Source organism: Zeugodacus cucurbitae, chromosome 3 (genome assembly GCF_028554725.1).
Source record: "Zeugodacus cucurbitae isolate PBARC_wt_2022May chromosome 3, idZeuCucr1.2, whole genome shotgun sequence".
NCBI lineage: Eukaryota > Metazoa > Arthropoda > Insecta > Diptera > Tephritidae > Zeugodacus > Zeugodacus cucurbitae.
The window spans coordinates 63,315,329-63,334,389 of NC_071668.1; the positions used below are offsets into that span (position 1 = coordinate 63,315,329).

Below are 19,061 nucleotides of genomic sequence, written 5' to 3' on the forward strand. Positions count from 1 at the left end.
ACCCCGAAAACACCCGAGATAGTCTCCAAGAATTTTTAGCTGCATATTTTTCATTCGTGATCCCGAAAACACCCGAGTAGATACATAGTTTCAAGAGAAACCGATGATTTTTTTTCTGAAAAGCGTTCGTTAAATTGGATCCCCCATTTCGAATTTTGAAAAAAAACGACACCAGATTCGTAATTCGTGATCTCGAAAACCCCCGATTAGCTAGTTTTAAGCGAATCCGCTGTCCTCAATATTGGTATTTTCGGGTTATGTAAAAACTCTAATCTGATGGAGTTAAATTGACCGCGGATTCGAATTCAAAAAGTCATTTCGTCCATGTTTTTTCCCCTCTTGCTCAGTAAGCTATTTTGTTTGTGACACTTTTTATTAGCAGTTTCTTTGGTTCTTTTGGCTTTTGGAAATCTACTTTAGTAATGATGAAATATCTACACTTTGATTCACAATGCTTCTAAAATTAAAAAAAAAAAACACAACTCATCCGAACTTTTATACATAATATACTGATAAGGGAAAGTTTTTGTTTTTGAAAGTTATAATTTTTCCAGATATTTCTTTAAGTAAGTGGCGAGCGTCTTATCTATAGGTTAGAATGAAAAAAAAAATGTATACTAAATGACGGAAAGGATTGGTCAACGAGTTAGACTAGCGTAGCTTATAGTCTAAACCTATGCAATCTAATCTCAAAATTTACTTCAAACAAAGAACGAATCAATAAATTGCCAGACGTCAACCTCCAAATCCTTATATTTTATAAGGAAATTCATAAAGTGGTTTTGCGCATTAAATATGTTTTAACCTGACAAATTGAACACAAATTCACAACACAAGCGCTTAACGTGTTGTTATCGTGCTAGAATGATATTTAAAACTTACCCCGACATGAGTCACTTTCACTGCTGACTGGCAGCGCTTGCATTGAATGAAGTCGCTGACCAAAGTTTTGCACATTTATCAAAGAAGTTTACCGAAATTATTGATTATGTTACACTTGAAATGTACATATATTTACTAAATTGTAGATTCACATACAAATTTTACAACAAGCTTCAGCTCATCATGCTTAAACACCTTCGAGTATATTTCACACACAGTATCTTTGGTGAGGCCAACAATTAAAGGTAGAATACACTTATTTTGCATAAGACCACAACTTACAACCGTACAACAACAAAAAAGAGCACCACAATTTTTATGCAAATTTCTTGTAATATATCCTAAGAGCAGCTGAAAATTTCCATTAGCGTGGGTAACATCTAGACGCCACTTTGTACGCGTGGCTGACACAAGCACACGCACGAAGGGTACAAGCTAATACGGCGCACGCCACGCCACACACGACCGGTATAACGCGGCAAACGAACGAACGAACGCGACTTTTTTTTTCTTTCTGCCACACGAAAAGAACTAAAAAACGCAAATTTACCGCAACCGACGACAAAACGCACTCCGACGCCACAAACATAAAACGCGTTCAACTTTGTCAAGAGTTTCGCTTCGACTGGCTTTTTTGGCGTGCAATTTCCGTTTCCTTGGAGCAACAACAAAGTCGGCGTGAATTCCATACGGCCTAACTGTAAAAACGATGTGCTTGCTCCCATGTAACACCGACGACGACGACGAAACGAGCAACCAAAACGTATGTATGTATGCTGTCGATGTGAACTTTTGGCAGTGGCGAGCGCCAAAAAATGGCACATTATGCTCCTGCTAGCAAGAATCTCCTGGTTAAACTACTGTTTGCTTATTGGGAAAAAGGGCAGCAGTTGAGCGAATTCAACGAAACAACGAAATTGCGAGCGCAAATATTTGTTTTTGCAATTTACACCGTACAGCAAAAAGCAGTAAAAGTAAAACGCTTGTGAGAGAGAGTGTGCTTTGGAAGAGCAGCAGGTGAAAATTTTGTACCTGTCGTGTCTGTATTTGCTATTGTACGTTCGTGATTCGTGGTTGTTGCTAAAAGCAATAACAGTAAAGCTTAATAACAAGAGCGCCAACGATGATGAGAATGCTTGTTGTTGCTGTTTTTTTTACTCTAACAACATTTAATCCTGTAATATTGCCGAGCAACGATAAAGGTGTAATTTTTTGAGTAAATCCAAACTCATTCGGCTGTTGCTCTGAGAGCCATATTGATATGTATGCATGCATATACTGTAAAATTGCTCCCACTAGCTTGCTCAGCACTAAATACGCTCTGTTGTGGGTGTTTACGTTGTCATTGGGCCGGTGTAAACAAGCTGTACGTTGTTGTGAGTATTATAAATAGAGAACAAGTAAATGCAGTGGGAGCGCAGAAGATAAACTTAACGAAGAAGTCACTTAATTGATATTAACATAACAGACGTATAAGAGAATTTACAGTAGTGTCTGCTGTTATCAAAAAATGTTGGCAACAGCAGCTAATGTTAAGCAATCTGGAACTAACATTTTTGATTAAAACTAGGCTGCGACTGTTACTAAAAGCAAATCTGTTAGAAAAAGAATATTAACACACAGTTTGATCAGATTGCATAAAATCCAGATTATGTTAATGACTTTAACAGCCCTAGAATCGTCCACTGTTAATTTCATTAACATTAATTGGAAATGTTAATTTATATCTTTAACATTGCGTATATTTATCTATTCTGATAACAAATCAGATTTTGTTTCTGAAATGCTGTCTGTTTAACAGATAAATTATTAGAGGAGGTTGCATAGAGTTAACAGTTAATGGTACGTTTTAAACCTCTGTTTTTCGTAATGTAATTAACAGTCACTATGAACAGCTACTTGTATGTAAGGCAGATTATTGTGAGTCTATCTAAAGTCAAGTACTTTATGAATATTTTGTAAACTATCAGGAAACCCCGATCTGCTGAACAAAGGCAAAGGGTCCATCTAAAGAGAAAATAGGTTCGTTGTTCAAAGTTAGGACACATAAAATTAAGGAAAACCATATGGAAAATGGTGTTGTTGCTCGTCTGATAAAGAGAAATGACCAATTAGACTTTCGAAGATTCCTAAAACTGCTATATAACAATGAATTTAATATTTTAGATGTCAAGTACAAAACGAACTTCAGATTCAGAGTTATTGGATATAATTACAGTTGAACTTCCATAACTCGAACTTTTGAATTAACAATAGCCTTTAGGAGTCAATTAGGAGTCAAATTTCATACACAATTTCCTTCCCTAACTCAAACTTACATAACTCGAAGTTCTCGAGGTTCAGCTTCGTTTGATATCTCGTGGAATGACAGAGCATAATGGTCCCCGAGAACTAAAGCATGACTAACAAGTAAAAAAATGGTAGCTCCATAATCGAGATAATCTTCATATACACCACACTTCTTCTTCTTCGTCTTTGGAACTAAAACCATGATTCCGTCTGGGCCGAAAACACAAACTTCGACAGTTTCCTCTTGCCATTGCGAAGTCATGTTAGTTGTACATCTTAAGTACAGACAGGTCCTTAAACACATCATCACTTTTTTCATCCATTGAATATGTGGGCGCTGTTGCTTTCGTTGTCCACGCATGGGTTCCGAATCAATGGAGCAACATCTCCTATGCTTACGATATGGTCTAATCGACGCATTCGTTGGTTATGGTTCCATCTTCTTCGGTACTCTTCGCTCACGCGGACGGCACGAAAGATCTTGTGGAGAACAGTTCTCTTGAATGCTCCAAAGTCCTTCTCATCTCTGGTTGTCAATGTCCATGTTTCTGCGTCATATAATAGGATACACCACCAAAAGCGACCGTGGTCCTAACAAGCTCTGGTAAAAAAATAGAGTAGCAGTACTTAAGCTCAGATATTGCGCCAACCTGGTTTGACCACATCATGCTAGAAGGAAAACTTTGCTATGTGACTGAATCAGCCTTGGTGTGTTGAAAATTGAGGCAGTGTGAGCTTGACCCGAAACCGGCCGCATTTAGGCCATCATTAGGCCCATTGTGATTTTTGTGTAATATTTGCCCGAAACTCACTGCCAATGATTGGTTTTTTAGGCTCAATAATTCCGGTCACAAAGCCGCCAGAATGTGTTTTGAAGAAAGAATCTAAACTTTGTTTTGTGGAAGCCAGTGTGACCAGGTAATCCAAAAAGGGTAAGTCAATTCTAAATGCGTTGTGGTATAAAATTAACCTTGAAGATAGCTTTGGATACCAAATTACTTCCAGCTCGTAGCTCCCAAGTGGTCAATCTCACTTTAAGTGTGACTGGGATCCTGTTCCTGCTTGCAGTAATAAGCACCATTTTTCAGCAGCGCTAAAGTGTTCTCCATAACATAATGTAAACAATCATTTAGCTCTGCTAGAGATTCTACCAAAATCAACTACTAAATTATTCCTTTCGCGCAAGGCAAATTTTTTATGCGTGCATCAACGCAATGAACTCTCAACCTACTTAAGTGTCTTAAAAAAGGAAAATCACTTTAGTTTTATAACTCGCTTATTTCACATAAAAATATGCTCGCCATATAAATCTCATTTCCCTTAATCTACTACATACTTCACTGTCAATTGTACGAGGAAAAAATTTCGTATATGCATGTGAAACTTCTTACTTCACTTCTGAGCTTTGTTTCTGTGTCGCCCACCCTGAATTCCACCAGGTGAAGAGAAACATTTCAATTTTCATTTCGTTTCACCTGCACATTAAATATTTAAAATTATTGATTACATTTTGCTACTTTTTTCTCACCGAAACAAGGTAGGTGCCTACAAAGCACCAACAACACCAACACAAGTTTGGTACGAAAGAGTCGTAAACGCAGCCAACTCACCGAGCGAAAGGAGTAAAGCGCAACTTTGTTGCTACAGCAGTGAAAATGTAAAAACAATGGTAACGAAAATAAATAACGGAAATTATACTCAGCAGTAGTAACTTCGTAGCATATCCTTCGGCAGCTATATTGCTGCTGTTGTTGTTGTTCTTGCTGCTGCTTACTTCATTCACCTTTATTACAGGTTAGGCGCCATTAAACAGCGACAAAAAGATATACAAATGTGCGAAGAGAGCGCTGTTGAGAGCGTGAAACAGAAAGTACGCTCTGTAAATGGATAATTGTTGCTTCTTACGTAGGAATTGTGTGAATCGGAACAGTGAGTAAAACTCCTTTTTTAATCTACTGAAAACATACGCATATCCTTTTTACACAGTCGCTCTCACATTTTAGCACACTCTACAATTATCTATGACTCTCTCCGCGCTCTCATTACACACTTCTTTCGCTTTCAATGCCGCCTGTTGATAAGCGTTAATGTAATTACGGAGTTAGGTTACGCATGAAGTGGTAGGTTGAAAAGTTTATGAGCTTATTTTCACTACCAAAAGCAAGTCCCCGGTTGCCTGGCGTGCCCCCCAACATCACATTTACGTTGTCCTCTGTTAGCCTGGACGGCATATGCTATATGCAGCTGGGTTGCATTGCTGCAGCGAAAGTAGCAAAAGGTGCGACCAACGTATCCAGGCATATGAGGAGTTTATGTGCAAGGACATTTACAAATGCAGGCGTCACGTTGAATGTGCGTATTTGAAAGTATGTGCATGTGCATTCGTAGAAACATAACGGAAAACTTGAAATATGCACTGAAATATTTCATATATTTTGTGACAGTTTATGAAGTATTTTACATGTGGTGTAACGTTGCCAACCACAAATGAGCTGGAACTTTCGCAGTATGAAAAATAAAATTTTTGTGGAAATATTTCACGCAAGAAATTTAATAGTTAATGCCGTAGGTTGTTGCTCTCTCAATGCTATTGTTTTTGTATGAAAGGGAGGAGAAGTGTTGCAAGCACGTTGTAATTTATATGCTTGCATTTTTCAAGCAAAAATTGTGGCAAAGCTTTTGATTTTGCGTATTTAAGGATATGTGAATTTAAGGTTTATTACTTTTTAAAATAACAGAGTCTTTACAGACTCTCAAATGTAGTCATTCCGGGACGCTTGCTTTATGGATATGCTGTTCAAGATCGAACATTTAAATCTACAAGAATCTCAATCCCATTAATTCAGCAGTCAAGACCTAATATATTAAGTCTAACTCTAGCATCCCTAAACGGGTTGGTTGGCCGTTTTATTAGAGTCTTTATAGATGGTATTTTGCACAAACTTTCATAGTACTACAGATTATGTTATGTGACTGATATGATGATATTGACCAAATCGTGGAAAAGGTCCCATAAAAAAGAATCATCCACTTATCTTTTGACTTTAAAAGCGCTTTCGACGGGTACCTTATTGTGTTTAATGAGGTTTCTTAGAGAGAGACTACTTATCATACTTACTATAGGTCAGTAGAAATCTCGGATAAAAGTGTTCCGGTACTACTTCGTATATTTTGGAATCAGATCTAATACAAAAGTAATGTTATTCTTGAAGAGAATATGGAATAACCATTTATAACAAGCACTACTTTGAATTGAGTCGGAATTTAGAAGTAAATATTGTATTAACGAAAACCAGAATTAATGACAACGAAGAGAAAATTCGATGATTAGGTGTGTAATTTTCTAAGAGAAAGATTATGCAACAACCATGAAGAAAAAAACAAAATAAATCTCATGTGCTATTTATAACGGATTCTAATAAGAATATGGAGGGATAGAATAATAATTTGTGGAGGGCTGAAAATACAACATCAGGATATGGCGAACCCGATTTCCCGTTGACGAACAACAAAGCGGCGGTTGCCGATGGATTGCCGACCGAGCTATTCAAATACGGTGGCGAAGAACTGTTAAGGTGCATGCATCAGATTCTTGCGGAATATTACTGCCCAATCCATAAAAAGGGAGACCCCACAATCCTCGCCAACTACCGTGGGATAAGCCTTCTTACATCGCATATAAGGTCCTATCGAGCGTACTGTGTGAAAGACTGAAGCCCACCCTACCGTCAACAAACTGATTGCTCCGTCAGGATCGGGAAGGACCTCTCCGAGCCGTTCGATACCAGACGAGGTTTCAGACAAGGTGACTCACTATCGTACGACTTTTTTAACTTGATGCTGGAACAAATTATAAGAGCTGCAGAGCTAAACAGAGAAGGTACAATCTTCTACAAGAGTGTACAGCTACTGGCGTACGCCGATGATATCGATATCATTAGAAACAACACCAGCGCCGTTAGTTCTGCTTTTTCCAGACTGGATAAGGAAGCGAAGCGAATGGGTCTGGAGGTGAACGAGGACAAGACGAAATATCTCCTGTCATCAAACAAACAGCCAGCGCACTCGCGTCTTGGCTCCCATGTCACTGTTGACAGTCAAACCATTGAAGTTGTAGATAATTTGGTATACCAAGGCACCGGCATCTACACCAATAATAATGTCAGGTGCTACTATGGACTGAGTAGGCAATTGAAAAGTAAAGTCCTCTCTCGACGAACAAAAACCAAACTCTACAAGTCCTTCATCATTCCTGTCTTAATTTATGGCGCAGAAGCGTGGACGATGTTAAGATTCGATGAGGCGACACCGGGAATTATCGAGAGAGAAAAGTTTTGCGGAAGATTTATGGTCCCATAAACATTGGCAACGGCGAATACCGCTAACGTTGGATGCAGTTCCCGCTGGTGGATGTCGAGGAAAGGGAAGACCTCCACTCTGTTGGAAGGGCCAAGTGGAGAAGGACCTGTCTTCACTTGGCATTACCAATTGGCCCCGAACTGTCAAAAGAAGAAACGAATGGCGCGCTGTTGTGGAATCGGCTATAACAATGTAAGCGGTTTCTATGCCAGTCAAGAAGAAGAAAAAGAATATCATGCTAATAAGATATACTTGTATCTTCAGTCCTTATATTCGTTGTTAGTGCAATACCTTAAAACTATTAAGTACAGTGAAGGTAATCGCATACCGACAAAATGTTTTGAGGGTATTGAGGCTACAGATATCTTGAAGTCTGATTCTAGATTGAAACAATATTAATATTAAACAAGTAAGGAAGGGCTAAGTTCGGGTACATTTTATACTCTCGCAATTTATTTATTTAACTTTATTAATATAATACACAATTTGACCAACATATTCGTCATATATATTGTATAAAGTCCATTGAAAGTTGGAAACCATAATATTAGGTTAGAAGCACCGAGGTCCTCGTGTTCGATATATGGGGCCTTAAAACCCTATGGTCCGATTTCGGCGATTTTTAGAATGGGGCTGCCACACTATTAACATAGTATTTATGCAAAGTTCTGCACCGATATCTTCACTAGTGCTTACTTTATATATTGTAAAGTAAGCGATTCAGATTGTCTTGGTAAAAAAAAAACGTAAAACGGGTAAAAGTGTTTCGGTTATGGATTTTCCAGAACTCCCAGATATAAAAGTTGACGACCCCAAATTCGTAGTTATGGAAGCTACTGACTCGGCCAAACCACTTTCATACTATTCTTGCTTTGCAATTTATCGTGCCATTAAGCAAATTAGTGATTACGTTCATTCCATATCTACTCTTCGAGATGGTAAATAGTATTTACTGTTTCGATACCTACCACAAAAACCTCTTTATTTCTAACACTCTTCGGATAGATGACAAAGTGCTACTCTGGACATTTCACTTCTATCAGTAAATTCTCATAGAAAATCGAACAATAGTTTATCAGCATCAAGGCATGCCCTGGAAATGACAGATTCTGCTTTGCCTACCATTTCATTCGAGACTATTGCTACTATATGCATTGTATTGAGCATAGAAGATTGATCCTCATTTGCAAGATTCATCTTCATATCGATGTGGATATGGATGTTTCCAAAATACATAAGGATTGTTGTATCTATATACTAGACTAGGTAGTTTACTATATTAGTATAGATTCTAAGCTGAGAAGCGGACGAGTAAAATTTTTACCACAGCTAGAAACTATGCGAGTTTGGATATATTAGAGAATTTTTGTTTTTCTGCTTCTTTAACAACCTTTACTATTCCTTTCTCACCCGGACTCTGCGTTTAATGCGACAACAACAACAACTAACCATTTCAAATCTAACAAGTCAAACTTAAGTGCAAAGTATCCCTTTATATGTCTACCATGCTAAATTATTTATAAAACACACACAGGCGAATGCGCAGCTTAACATGAACTCGTATGATATCGATAAGAAATATGTTTACACACATCAACACAAACATATACACACATTTTAGTGTGTGCGTTCACCTGTAACGGCGCACCTTTTTGGCACTTTTCATGCACATAACATTTCGCAAATTAAATAATGCAAGATGGAAAATAAAATAAAGAGGAGAAAAAAAGACAACGGAGAAAAAATTGTAAATAGAAAATACAATTTCGAATTATTGATACGCATTCAAAGAAAATGTACAAATGCAGAACAAATTGATAAAAGTTCGCAATATTACAACAACAGCAACAACAACAAACATGGTGAACAAAACACACAAGAACAAATGGTGAAGATGAGTAGAAAATAGGAATAATAAATGTATTGATGCGTGAAAACTTTGCAGACAAGAATGTGAAGACACTGTTGGAGCTGTTTTTGTAGGCGAAGGTGTGTGTGTGTGTGTGTGCTTGCTGACTTCCATACAAAAATATATGTATGTATATAAGTGCAAAATGTTGCTAGCAATCTAAAGTGTGGCATAAACAAGTAGGTCGCCTATCTGCCTCCCACTCTTGGTCTGCTTCCCCCACTCTTCGTGTGCGTGTTATTGTCTTTGAAAGCGAGAATTGATTAAGATGGCGACACTTAACGCTGGTAAAGTGCGTTTGCCTCTGCGATACATTGAGTTGCCTACACACACATATATGTATATAAATATATGTATGTATGTGCGTTCATTCAATAATAATAAAATATTGACGAGAACATGTCGGGCGAGTGTCGCTAGGCTTGTATATTCTGGGTATGTCAGTGAAAGTGTCACAAGAGCGAAAATAATAAAATTTCAAATATTTCAAAGTGTTTGTGCATACTTTAATGGTCTATCGCGCAAGTTAAATGTTGCCTCATACTGCTGGATATTTTTCAACAAAGTGTTTCTGAGCAATATGTCAAGAGAGTTTTTCAAAAGTTTTAATGTAGCATATTTAGAGGCGCCGAAGCGATAGAATATAGCATATATCATAAAACAATTTCACCTATTGTATTGAGAGGACGTTGTGTGTTCGGATATTGGCGAGTAACACAATTGAACCTGGCAGCATCTACCACACCATCACTAGGTCAATATCATATTGAGCGATTTTTCAATATAACAGAACCTATAAAGCGACGCTTCAATTAATGAACGGAGTCGCATTAGCTTTGACGAGGTCCTAAATACATATGATTTTACAATGTTAGCAGACTCCTGAACCCTATCGTTCATTTTCCTTTACAATTCGGTAGGTCCACGTGAACCTTTAGGTACTAAACTATTTTTTTGATAAGACCAAAAACCCTTCATCAGTCGCGCTCTTACCCCACAACTGTGCGTGAGTATATTTTTAGATCAACCGGGATTATAATAATAATGAAGACTTCGAGGACTTCAGTTTCCAGAAAAGATAATTTCTATAATTATTTTAATTATAAAATATAGCATATGTTCGGAAAATCTTTAAATGAATCTATGAACAATGTTTAGAATATATTGGATAGATTCTCCTGAAATAAAACTGATCCCATGGAAGATATATAGATTACATAGTTTTCACTTCTTTTTGACCAAATTTCTCTACCTTTACCTTTTCAACTTTTTACTCATCGACTTATATCTACTATCCAGCAAAACAATTGAAAGATGAGTCTGCTACAATATGTACCTAGCGCATAAAACAATATGAGATTGTTACATAATAATCTCATCTTCCGACACTTCAAATGTTTCAAGTTCTAAAGCGTGATCTCAAAATAGAAACGGAAACTTGCAAAGTCATTGGGAATATTTTTATAAGACTATACATATAAGTATCTACTGTAAGTCGACGCTAAGGAATTCGTGTGGTCTCCTTATGTTATCATACAGAATATACGGAGTCATATATATCAAAACAAAATGAAGCAATTAAAATTTATGAATATGATGGACCGCTGGGAATTCTATATATAGTTATAGGAACATAACTATAAATATTTTAGATGTCAGATCATATATGGGGTGACCAGAAATTAATTTTTTTTATGTAACAGCTGTGAAAGTTGTTCATGACATTCAGCTGTCAAAATATTTATATAGATCTGTCACTTAAGTGTTAATATTTAACGATGGAAGAGCTTGTTGAAAATCTAAAAAGATTATGGGGAACTCTATTTTTTTATAAATAGCAGAACTTCGATTATCATAACATTCGTTAATAAGGGTATTTTCAATAAGAGCGCTACAAAAATAAATACTAGTTAAATACAACAAAAACTATTAAGGATATCAATGAAACTCTTTATTTCGGTGAAAGTACATTCGATGGTATTATGTATAGAACTCGTTTTCTTTCGCATGGCCACCACGGACACACTTGTAGAAGTCCAGACGCTGAACGCAATTTTCGACGGTTTTCAAGCATAAATCGGCCGATACTGATGTAATTTCTCGTTCGATATTCGTACGAAGCTCATCAATCGTCGCTGGCTTGTGGGCATAGACGATAGACTTGACGTAGCTCCACAGGAAATAGTCTAACGGCGTCAAATCGCACGAACGACGCGGCCATCTGGTGAGATAACACGTATACCAAACTGAGTTTTCAATAAATCGATTGTGACATTCGCTGTGTGGCTTGTGGTGAAGTCCTGTTGGAACCACATAGCCAAGCCAATATCATGCAATTCGGGCCACAAATATTCGGTTATCATTGAGCGGCAGCGATTCCCATTACAGTAACGTGCCGGTCTTGATAATCACGGAAGAAGTTCGGTCCAATGACGCCGCCGGCCCATAAACCGCACAAAATCGTAATTTTTTTGGCATGCAATGGTGACTCATGGAGTACGTATGGATTACTGCCGACCAATAATTCATATTTTAACGAAGCCATTCAGCTAGAAATGAGACTGATCGCTGAAGATGATTCTTCGATGAAAATACGGAAAATTTTCAAGTTGTTGATCAACCCAATTCACGAACAGATTACAATTCAGGTGGTGAAGCGGCTTCAGTTCTTGCGTCAGTTTTATCTTGTACGGATGTAAGCCAAGGTCTTTTCGCGAAATTCGCCACAATGACGTCACAGAGATGCCAATTGCTTGAGAACGACGTGTGAGAGACTGATTTGGGTCTTCTTTAATTAATGCGCTAGCGGTAGCAATATTCTTGACTCTACGGTCACTTCTTTGTCTCACTGGCACGGAAATTATTGATTTGACAGAACGATTATGGCAACGATAAATAGGACGTAGCACTCTTAAAGTTGAGGGCACTGACTCCGACTTTCGGTAGTAAATTTAAAAAATTTCGATTCGTTGTTGGATCGTATATCTTTCCATGATAAAACGCAAACCTTACTGAAGAGAAATGTCAAAAATATTATGTACGGTTGTCTTTGGCTTTTTAATCTCTCGTTATTTTCCAATTTCTTCTGGTCACCTTGTACAATGCCATCATACCTCCATCAAACCTACCAAAATGATGCTGCGAATTTTCCTTACCTTTCAATTAAAACATAAGAGAGCTAAAGCAAGAAAATGGAAAAATAGAATGCACACGCTGTGAAACGATCAAAGGCATGTGGCGTGCATGACAAATTGTGGGAAAATCAAGAGAGTCTTCTTGAGGCAAGCAACGGTATGCGGTAAGCAGATAATCAAACAAACACAATTATAAAGCAGAAAATCTAGTGCCAAAAAAACTACAAATTTATAGAAGAGAGAAGTGAAGAGAAAAAGATTATCGACGCCCACCTTAGAGATCACCTCTACGAAATAAAAATTGTGGGTGTATTAGAAAAAAGCCTTGACGTAAGGCCGCTTAAGTGCGCATAAAAATTGAAATGTCAGTTTTATGGCGGCCACAAAATGACCAGTGCAAGATATGAATACCTAAAAAGGAGGCAACAAGTGTAACTATGCAACAATGAAAATGTCTAAAGTGTTAAAGTGCTAAATATAACAGACGTTTGACTGCAACAATTGTTTGGTATGCGAGTGTGCCTGGCTTATAGAATAGCAGCGGAAAAAAAATTTGATTTCTTAAAGGAAAAATGTTAGATATGCCAGGCAGGTAAGCATAAATATGACAGCTGCATTCTGCAGGCGAACAGCACAAATCAGTGAGCTGTCATTACAAGCTGTTTGTGGCATGCAACATAGCCATGTAAGTATGTATTAGTGTATATCAATGCGTGCCTTCTTTACTAGCCATGCAACATGTCCGGAAGCCGGTCAGAGCGTGCACAATTGTAAAGGCATTTATGAGTCGTAAGACGAGCGAATGAAGACATTTGCGTTGAAATAAATGAAAGCATATTATGACATGAAGAATTGGGGGCGAAGAAGCAATGGAAAATGTGTGGCAAGAAGAAGTGTGTGTATGGAAGAAATCAAAAATCATATGAAAGGTTTACAATTCTATTTTTGCTTTTCCGAGAAAGTAACGAAAACTAAGAAATCACTCAAAACTCGTCAATAAATCGTATTTACACAGGTTGGCTTAAATTGCATTACGATGCAGTGAATTGGATTTACAGGTGAATGCAATCCACCTACGTAACGCTACAACTTCACAACAAAAAATTTATGTATGTGTTCTCAGCATTGTTTTGACAATTTCGTGCTGTGGCATGCCACTTATATACATTCAATAATCCAGTAATTCACTTGCTGCACCTTTCACCACACTCATAAATATGTGTGTAGGTATGTATGAGTATGTAGCTTGCTTCCAGCTAAGCATCAGCATTGGTTGCATAGCAAATCCTCTATTGAACACTGTCAGAAATACATGTCGATAATGCTTTGTAATGCGTTTGATGTCGGCAATACCAACGAAATTCATTTTGTTGCTCAAATTGCTGTACACATTAACAACTTGTTACGCTGTACTTTACACTCTACTTTAATTTGGTTTTCCTTGCGCACCTACGTCGCCTTTCTACCTTAAGCATTATTGGCATGTTGCACGTCCAACATCAACGTTCTGTTGATGGACAGGTTAAGTGTTATTAAGCTTGTATTGTTTGTAAGCTTTTTTTACCTTTGCCTCTCACTCACTCTCTCTCTCTCAACAGGTGTAGGATTAATTGTTGGATTTGCTTAAGTAAATACTGTATTGGAAAAATTTTCCCAAATAATCGACACACAGCGCTGGACGTAATGTTGTGTGGGTGTTGAATAGTAGAAATGTGTTGCCTGTGGTGCTATTTGTAAAAATAATATACTTATACATTGTACTTCCACAATTTTTAAACCAAAACAAATTTAAATTAGATTTTCTTAAGAGAAAAATACGAAAAAAAATTACTTCAGGTTACTTTTCAATTCATTCTATAAGCAAACAGTCCAGTATTTTTGCATCTTAGATTCTATATTATATGGTGTGCTATTGACTACTACTCTAGAAAGACTCCGTCTCATTTTCGAGTTTTTTTCCTACCTTTCCACCATTGGGTATCACATTGAACATAATTTCAAGGAGCTGTTAACTTGTAACCTAATAACTCTCCAAAGAGTCCTTCTAATTCGCCTATCTAGTATTATCTTCAACGTATTCAAGGCGATATAATCGGACTTCATTTTCATAAACCACGTAATGCTGGCCTTGCATAGCTCGTCGATATGGAAATGAAATGGTCGCTGTCTGCGTTATTTGCCTTAAAAGTCCACAAATATTTCGTCACATTTTACTTTCCAATATACCAGAGCCATTTTCTTCTTTTTTATGCTCAGACAGGAATCCTTTGCGACGCGAACTATTAAACTCCATCCCCTTCTGCGAAGTTTTTGAATCCAAAGTCCAAAGAGCTATACTCTTTGAATTAATATCTCACTTAGATCTTCCATTACCTGTAGTTTCTTTTAACTTAATTTGAACGGTTTAACATAAAAGGATAGATCGCTTAAAATGTTCGTCATAAAGATCTTATACTTAATCGGTCTCTCAAACATCTTGATAATCTGCATGGGATCTAACTTTAGAATGTATCCGTAAGGAAACGTTTTGAAAAGATTGCATTATTTAAAAAAGATTTGATCATATCAGCTTTAATGCTTAGTCTCAACAAGAGATTCCATAAAATCACTTTGAGATCTCAATCAGTTTAACATAGACAGGACATTTTCAGAGTCTAATATATTTGTTTATCGCGTAGTTTTATACAAACCTAACATAGTGTCTTCCACAACCAGATCTATTGTTTCTAATGCCCAAGTCAGATATATGGTTTATGTACTACGATGTGTACTACAATAAATGCTCAAGAAACCATATACCAGCATAGTGACACACATGTTGTATTGTACTTGTAGTACGGAACACCATTTGCTTTCAAACAAAATTCGGAAAACCGGTGATACACATATGGTTTCTGAAGCATACTACAATATGTACTACATGTCTGTCTCAGGTATAAAGCTTCCACTTTTAGTTAAAATTGTCTTGTCTTCTTCTCACCCATGCTATTTGCCCTTAATTTTGTAAGACTCTTGCAAATTGTTCCAATAATTTGGAGTTTTTAGTTTTTATTGAATTGTCTTTCATGGATCGAAGTAGTTTCGATACTTCTTTGGTAGTGATTTGGAGGAACGGAAAATTAATTCTACTCAAGAAGCATTTCGTTTTATCGGGTACAGTTTTCGCACAATAAATAACATATAAGTCAGTTCTATACCTTTAGTTCAGTTCTTTAATTTCGTGAACACTCACTTGGACTATCGGAAGAGTATCTTCAGTAAAAACAATATGACTGTCATAGCTCAAGGGATCAATATAGCTTGTTGATACTCAAATTATGGATATATTTGATTCGAATAATAATATTTTAGATCATACGAAGTCAACTAGAGCCACCCCGCTTAGAAAATGTTTGTATTGCTCCTTTTGGAAATTGAATTCGGACAGCATAAGCTTCATGTATATAGGTTAGGTTAATCTAGTAGGCCAGCAGGCCATGCATAAACAAGTTATAGTCCTTAGCGAAAGGAGCCATCGTTTAGAATGCTTGGCATTAAGACGTCACTAACGATAACTCCTCCAACTCATCGTACTATGGGACCTTTAAATATCTGAAGCGTTGCCTTGCTTCATTATAACTTCCCTGACATCGAGAAGTGGACAAAAATAACACCGTATAAATTAATTCACATCCGAGTAGTGGTGATATGTTGGTCCACTCGGAAGAACTCTATACCGAGGTGTGTACTCTGTGATTAAGGTTCTCTACTTGAGACTATAATTTCAATAAGAGCACTTCTATTGTTTTTACTATTATATCGTCTATTGGTTGAGGGTTCGATGACTTTATTTGCTAAGTAGCTTGAACCAGGGACCACAAGCTAGGGACACATATTTACGATACAGGATATGTTGTAATCTTGTCTGACTTTAACATTCACTGTATTACTTAATCAAATTTCGTGAAACCACTTTCTTCTCTTCTGTTTGTCATCCAGCCTTTTTCCTATACGATATCAATGTAAAGAATCAAATGTCTTCCCAAATTAACAAAACAATACGATATTGTGGTGAATAAAATTTCAAATAAATACATAAATTGCCACTCAAAGATTTAATAAAACTCTATTATGCACAATATTGAGATGTCAAAGTGTTTCTGTATCATTTTGACATGTCAAGAAAGCAACAGTAAATGTCCACAATAATATATGAATATATGTTATATATATGCATATAATGTGTATGTGTGCGGGTAACACTAACTGAAATGAGCGTTTAAACAATTTAATAGCAGCTACAAGATATGCATGACAACTACAATAACAACTGTAACAACAACAACAACAATAAATTGATAGAGCAGTCAAGTGCAATATGCTTAATGGCATAACAAATAGGAGTACAAATATATAGACATACGAATATCCAAAGATTAATAATAACATAAGGGTATGCAAGAAGAAGGAGAAGAAGAAGAGGAAGAAGAAGAGGTGACATGTAGTAACATAAGAAGATGGGTAGTAATAGTAATAGTAGTAAGATGACAGCAGTGCCGGTGAAGAAGGTGGCAATAAAAAATATAACAACACATGTCCACTGAACAGCTAAGTAAATACATGTGTGTCTGTGTGTGTACAAATATAAGCTTAAGTGTGTGAGTGTGTATACAGAGACAACGAGTAAATAAACACCCACTTCATGGCACCTGAGAGCACACACACACATAGCGGAGATTTGACTTACATGTGTATGTGTGTCTGTATGTTTAGTGGCATTTAAGGTGCACAAGGCACACAATTGCAATAAAACAACAACAACAACACTAACAATAACAGTGGTAAACACTTGACGCTTTTGCACAGCAGAGCAGCTATGGCAACACTTGAGGCCCACTTGAAGCGCCACTACAAATCCAATTCACTCTAATCCGGGCAGCGGGCGGCGCGCTGCAACAACAGCAGCAACAGCAAAAACAATAGCGACCAACAACAATAACGCCAGTCATCAAATTCAAGCAGGCACTAGAGCCACTAAGCAAACAACAGCTTGAACGCCAGCTACAGCGCCTCTGAGCTTCAGCGCCAAGCAACAACAACTACAACAAAAGCAACAAAAAATTATTGAAAAAAATACAAAATTCAATAATACTATTAAGCTTTGGCAGTGCAATAATACCAAAAGCAACAACATGTCATGCAACACCTGCACTGCGCAAAGTAAATTGACGTCCAAATAAAGGTACCATAAGGTGTGTGCACCAAAGTCTGGGCGTCTTCGATACACACATATGTATATATATAATCATATCGAAACTTTTGGCATGTTGATTATTCGGCTGCTGCTCCGAACGGTTAGTCGTCCGTCCGTCCACTCGTTGTTTTGAACAGCTGTCAACAGCATTGGTGTTATGCATGTGACATTTGATTGGCTTTTAATAATAAACAACAACAACAGTCAAAATAAGCAGTACTGGAGCATTATGAAATATGTGAGAGTTTGTAGGTGTTTAGAGTGTTATTGTTTTCTTGCAACAAAGCAAACACTTTCAGCACGATAACAAAAACAAGTAGCGTCAAGTGAATATTGTATTTATGAGTATGTGCGAAATTGTGCATTTCCGTGTATAGTAATAGTCTGAAAGTCCTACTTAAGATATTCTTAAGGAACATCGATGATATACTTATAAGCCTTTATTAAAGTAGTAGTAAGTCTTCTATAGATATTTCAAGCCAAGACCCGACAGATCTTTCTCTGAAAGGAAAAAAAAATCCTGAATAAACCTCACCCACCAAATCTCATATGGGCAATAAGGACCGTGTGAGCTTCAAGTTTTTTTCGGCTAGACTTATGGGCTTATGTGAAATCATTTTATTTAAGCTTTTATGAGCTTTCAAGCCCTTAAGATCTCATATTTTAAAATACATTTATAATTTTAGTTTGACAAATATCTCCCTTCCGCTTTTTTGCTCTTTATTCAATGCTTTATAGAATGTGTTACAGTGATCGGATTTAGTTCAAATATACGCCGTTTCACGCCATATTACGCCATATTGCGAAGAACACATTTCACAAGACTCTTTTGAGTTCAATTTTATACCACCTAGGGCGTTCGCCAAGGACAGGAACAGGAACAGGATTATCACTTGGCGCTATGTCCGGGTTATATGGTGGATACAATAATCCTCCTATCCAAGCTCCCGCAACTTCTGACGAGTCATCAACGAAGAGTGTGGTCTGTGGTTGTCCTGGTGGAACACTACACCCTTCCTGTTGGCCAATTCGGGACGCTTCTGGTGGATCTTCTACTTTAAGCGGTTCATTTGTTCGCAGTAGATGACAGAATTAAGCGTTTGGCCATATGGGAGCAGCTTATAGTGGATGATTCCCTTCCGTTCCCACCAAACGCAAAGCTGAACCTTCCTGGCCGTAAATCCACTGCCACTGTTTGGGACGATTCACCGGCCTTCGACCACGACCGTTTTCGCTTGATATTGTCGCATGTGAT

The 19,061-nt window shown here is 37.3% G+C and overlaps 1 protein-coding gene across 2 annotated transcripts in view; it reads right to left on the reverse strand.

Moving 5' to 3' along the window:
- The window catches only part of LOC105208477 (discoidin domain-containing receptor 2), a 384,778-nt gene extending 383,208 nt beyond the window's left edge, over positions 1–1,570 (reverse strand). For both annotated transcript variants that reach the window (XM_011178347.3, XM_011178346.3), the window contains exon 1: positions 883–1,570. The gene's annotated coding sequence lies outside the window, so the exon portion shown is untranslated. The remainder of the gene's footprint in view (positions 1–882) is intronic.
- Between the last annotated feature and the right edge of the window lie 17,491 nt (positions 1,571–19,061).